The sequence below is a fragment of the Pinus tabuliformis genome, chromosome 3_2 (assembly GCF_031772625.1).
Source record: "Pinus tabuliformis cultivar Carrire ecotype Pingquan chromosome 3_2, CPIR1, whole genome shotgun sequence".
NCBI classification, from domain to species: Eukaryota; Viridiplantae; Streptophyta; class Pinopsida; order Pinales; family Pinaceae; genus Pinus; species Pinus tabuliformis.
This window is the reverse complement of record NC_142302.1, coordinates 948,699,972-948,705,971: the sequence shown is the minus strand read 5'-3', so window position 1 is coordinate 948,705,971 and position 6,000 is coordinate 948,699,972.

Genomic DNA, 6,000 nt, shown 5'->3' with positions numbered 1-6,000 from the left:
GACGAACCCATTCCCTTGCCTCTAGGGGTCGAGCTCATCATTCTAGGAGCTGTTTGAACTAATTCTAAACAAGGAACTGAAATCTAGGTAGTCAAACAACTTACCCCTATATGCTAGGAAACTGATTCATTCATTTAATTTTCACCTTTTAGTGAATGAATCCTCTAGAACAAGTAAATATGTGCCAAAATTACATCATAGTCATCAAGTTACATCAATATAGATCAATAATTACATCAAAAAGTAAAACTGGTCAAAACTGGGCGAAATTCTGAGCTGTTGAGTGAAAAACAGGCCAAAATTCTCTATGCGCCACGCCAAAATCTGTATGCGTCGCGCCACTTTGGAGCTGATTTTGAGGCACTTCCTGAAGTCCAAATTGAGCCCAAGTGTGCTTGTTGGAAATCCCTACCTGTATACTTTCCAACCCAAGTGGAATTTCTAAATTTGGATGTCATTTGCCCCTCCAAAACCTCAATCTCCCAAGACTGCTTCCTGTGTGTCAAAATAGGGGCAGTGAGGTCATTTTTACGGTGTTTTTTGATCCTTTAGGCAACCCAGAACTTGATGAAATCCTTAGGTAATCCATGAGCATTCATAAATTTTGATGAAAAATTCAGAAATACAAAGTTTTCCTCTAGAGGACCTCCCAATTATAAGCACGTGCCAAGTGGCGCTACGCGTTGGGCAGAAAAACTTGTTTTAAAGCCAAAAAATTCAAAATTGACAAAATTTTCTCCAAATTTCTTGAAATTTGGGCTGTAGGTCGCCAATCAAGTACCATGCTCAGCTAAAGAAGCTTCAACCAAAATTTGGAGTCAATCATGCTCCTTTTACCTCTTTTGCTTCTTTGTCGCCTTCTTCAATTTTGCCTTTAGATTCCTTATTCGTGCCTTGGAACTCATATGTCATGCCCTGTAACGGAAAACCATGTGTCTCAACAATGCTTTATCTCTATCGGCCTTGTCCAGTAGTCTCTCCAAGTGGATGTTGATTCTTTCGAGCCAAGATTCCCGCTCCTCATTAATCTCTTGCTCCAATGAAGTGAGCTCAATCCTCCTCCTTTGTGTAGCTTGGTGATTCTCGCGGATGTTTTGTAACTCCATGATTGTTTGCTGATCTTCAAGCTATTTGTTCCTCTGATCCAAGTATTTCATAGTCCACTTAGCCCTCTCCAAGTCAAGGGATAAGGCTTTGATCTCTGTTTGCTGCTCCTGGATGATCTCTCTAAGATGTGCACTTTGTGGGCCCGTATCTGTATCATCATCATGAATGAGAATGAAGTCGGTCTCTCGTTCACCTAAAGGCCCCTCATCCTGCATTGGCCTCTTGCCTTTATCCTGTACCTGTGGTGCTGATGGAGGAAGCGAGGACCCTTCCACCCTGGGTGGAGATAACACTCGCTTTGCTGCTGCAAACAATCCTCTCGTGCCTCTCTGATAGGTGACATATGCCTGCACACTAGTAGTCTTTGCCTCCTGACCTCCATGCTAATATGAAGGTTCACCGGTATGATGGACAACCTCCTGATGAACCACTGAAGCTGTGAAAAACTCACGGGAAATGAAATCTTCCCATGTGATACCCTGCAAACCAAGCTGATGCACAACAATGATCTTGATGAGTGCATAGTGGTAAATGTTGTTGTACTGCTGTTCCGGAGTCTTCTTCTGCATAAGAGTGGTCATCCTCTTGATGTTTTGGCACATGAAATATGGAATTTTCATGAACCTCACTCTCGTGAAATGCATCAATAACCTTGACATGGTATGCATAGAAGCGTGAGAAGCGGCCTTCACAACTGATGTTTCTGATAATGAGTCTCATCAATGGCGCATAATATTCCTTCAGAAACTGAAATGGGAATACTCTCCTGAGCTGTCTCAAATAGCTAGGTTTGATGTAAGGTTCATAATATGATCTATCTAGTTGCTGCCTCTTTTTCCACTCTTCCCCTATATTCGGTATCCCGGTGGCCTGAGAGATGGTTTCTGGTGTCAAGGTAAAGTTTACTCCAGCAAGAGTAACATGACTATCATGCAAATGTAAAACAAACAACCGAACTAACTCCTGATGATGCTGGATCTGAGCGATCATCTCACAATACTGAAAGCATGACATTTGCTGAAAGCATGTCATTGCAAGTGGGCAGGCCTGCAATTGAGTTAAGGAAGTAGGCTCTTCTCTAACATGTCTGCCACCTTTTCGAGGCCTTCTCGGCACATTAAGCTCAGTGGTTGAGTCACTGTTTTTCTCATATTCTTGCTCATATGATGAATTTGTCTTTGTCATGGTGCTGCAATGTGTATGTTGAGTAGGTATTTGGTTTGGCAAAGAGAAATAGGTGATGTGTTTTCAATTCCAATGTGCCACAGGAAAAATGAGGGATTGTGAGGAAGAATATGGGACAATGGGAAAAGTGGATGATGGAGCTTGCCAAGTGAAATTTAAAATGTGCAACAGTCACTTTGAGGGATGTGGGAATTTAGGGATTTTGAAAGTGATATTGGAAAGGGAGAATGATTGGGAATGATAGGATCTTAGGATATGGAAAATGGGAAGCAGGGATGGGAGGTTAGAGGATAAGGGATTAATTACAATGACAGGATTATGAAAAGGGAAGGGATCACAAGTGGGAAAATAAACTTCGCACCAAAATTATAATTTGAAAACACCAATTTCTCAACACCAAAGGAAAAACTTTTAACATATAGGGTTTATATTCTCACACCTTGAACCTTTAAATCTTCCCTCTAAACAACACCCCACACAAGTTAAATTCACTAGAAGATCTCTTGAACTTACTTGGAGCAGAAGAAATTGTGAGTTTTGATGACTGAAGTGACATGAAATTGGCCTGTAGGCTCTGTGCACCGCACACAAACCCAATGCGCTGCGCCTCTTGGATGCGCCGCGATAGTGGAATTTTACACTATGGAATTTCGCCCAATGCGCTGCGCACCTTATGTGCGCCGCGACCTACTCCAATGCATCGCAACCTCCTCCAATGCACAGTCTCGGCTCTTCAAACAAGAAACTCGCTCCTCCAAACCTCAAGTTGATATCCTTTGACCTCTTGGCACAACAAAATATGTTTCAAGCAATGAACATGGCTAATGGAGTGATAGGTTTGATTTTCATTGAAGCCCGATGAGTTTTTCTTTGGAGGTTCTGTGCACTGCGCACAAGCTCAGTGCGCCGCGACTCGTGGATGCGCCGCGCCAATGGAAAAAAGCACTGTGGCAGGAGGCCCAATGCGTCGCGCAGCCTGTGTGCGTCGCGCGCTTACCCAATGCGCCGCGCGCACTCTGAACACAGTTTTGGGGTTTGAAAATCACCCTCTCACCACAAACTTCAACTTTTTCTGATCTTCTTGAATGCAAATGACTTTGATCTCATGGAAATATCTTCATAAAGACATGACTTTGATTTTTGTTTCTCATAAACCCTTCTTTGTAATGTTTAGCTCGACACTTTTTCACATTTAATATAACTCTGTTTTTCAAATTTCCTTTTTTTGATTTTTGCTTGAATGATGAATATTTTTGGCTATTTTTGCAGGGATAATGGCATGTCTTGACAAAGGAAGACCAGGGCTGCATCTGAAGAATTCAACAATTGAAAAACTTTTGAAAATTACATGGCAATTTATTACAAAACGAAATGACGAATTTTCTTCAAGATAGAGTTTTGAAGAAAAGTCATAGTCGAGCATATGATGATGAAAATATTGGAAATGAAAACTTATTAAGGACCTCCCTCATGGGTCTTCTCGCATTATTGGACACTTTGATGACATAATTTGTGAAACCCTAGACCTAGTAACTGAAATGACTCTGCTGATCAAAAGACTAAAAGAGAACTGTAAGTGACTTTAAAATTTGATTTTGACAAACAGACCCGAGCCAGCAGGTATAAGGCATGAGGGGTAATGAATAACAAGACCCTCCCGTCAGATTATGACATGCCCCTAGCGGAATGCAACTGTGTGAATCGAGTGAGTGTTGTGCTCTACAACAACCCCCCCATTTCATACAAATTTTATTCTCAAAACTATAATATGAAATGGGTCCCTTTTTATTTAAATTGGTATCAACTTAGTATTATTCAAAAAGGTCTGAAACAAAATAAAAATATTATAAAACCTTTTTGATAAACCAATTAATCGGTCTTATAACATATAAATGAGTAATCTTTTATCATTACGATAAAGCGATCGCGAGATTGCATATCGCAATGACAAGGGAGGCATGACTTAAAAGACCCATTGATTTTCTCCGACGCGACAATGCACAAAAGGCTATCGGATATCGGCAATGACGAGTTATCATAACAAAAGCCCCTTTTTGCTCCGATGCGATGCAATATCGCTATCAGCGATCGGAGATGTACCATGAATGCTTTTCAAAGCCCTCAGTTAATATTGCCGATGCGAATTGGCGATATCGCTATCGGCAATCGAGGATTTCGAAAGGAACCAATATAATGATTTAAGCTTCCCCCGATCGCCGATTGCGATAAAGTTAAAAGCGCGGATTTCAAAAAGGATTGATAAAGCCGGGATATTACGGTTAATTGGTATTAAAGGCCTTATCTTCCCGATAGTGATTCACTTAAGCTCAACTGCCAAAACATCAAAGCCACGCTTGAATGAATCATTCGGCCAATAAACGATATGATGAGCATTTAAAGGATTGACAGGTTTAAACAGCCATTTAATGAAATAGTCAGTCTAAAATCTCTTCACAGATTGTATCCGCGGCCACCTTAAGTTAATCCTCCATCATGCATTGATTAATATATCTCGTTCATATTTGGTTTGCGCCACCAATTCTCCACATTACGTTCATTTTCACTCTTGTGCAGAGCTCTTCCGAAGCAGTAAATTCAAGCAGAATGGGGAAGAAGTCTAAGAAGACCGCAACAGCTTCCGCTTCGCCAGCCACAGGACAACCCATCGCTGATCCAGGAACTAAAAGAAAAGGATTGATATCTGACACTACATGTCTAGGACTCGGCAAAACTACTTGGCAAAGTACCTATAATTTGATTGAGGCCGAAGAACCCGAGGTAACAGCAGTGCAAGCCACAGCAGATATGACTCGAAAATCTGACGCTACTCTAAAGGATTTAGCCGACTCTTTCCTTCATCAGATAGTAGCCCGGGAACTAATTCTCCCATTTACAGATCTAGTGAGGTGGGCAATTGAAGAAATCCCAATCACGAACAGAACATTTTGCACCATGGATGGGAGAATCTTCGGTTCATTTCAACCTGATGATTTGAGGCAAATGTACCATTTTCCTGTACCGGAGAAGAAGTACAACAAGGCGTTCTTGGAGAAATTCAGAAATGAGAACGAAATTGAATCCAAACCCATTCGGGATTGGAGGCAAAATCCAACAAAACACAAGCATGAGTCTTCGGGTAAGTACTCTGTTGATTCTTTGTGTTCTCCTTATTGTTATGCCGGGATAATGATGTGTAGATTGTGGGGGTTGCATGATTCCGCAAACTTCACTATAGAAATGGTTCCTTTGATGGAGGCAGCATGTAATAGTGAAATAATGGATTGGGCAACTGTACTGTCGGATAAGCTAGCAACCGCAATTCTTGAGTTTAGAAGCAAATCCCGCATTACTGAAAGGTTTATTCCCCCATTCTACTATAGTGCCTATATCTTGGACACCCTGTGTTTTAATTATGAATTTCCTGTGCTTGGATGGAGATGGACTCCACAAGACCCCATGCCCATTCATATATACCATCAGAAGTTGTGGAAAGCTCACTATAAGCACCATTTATATCAAGTTTGCAACGGTTTTATGTTACCCATTCACTATTCTATTTTTGATAAACCTGCTCCTAAGATTTCCTACCAAGCAGGGGTTGACTTGACATCCATAGGAAGATGGTTCGGAGAAGAAAAATTCACCTATTTAAGAGTTTTCGGCAGCCAAGCCAAACCTCATGTCCTCTCTTTGTACATACCTGATAAA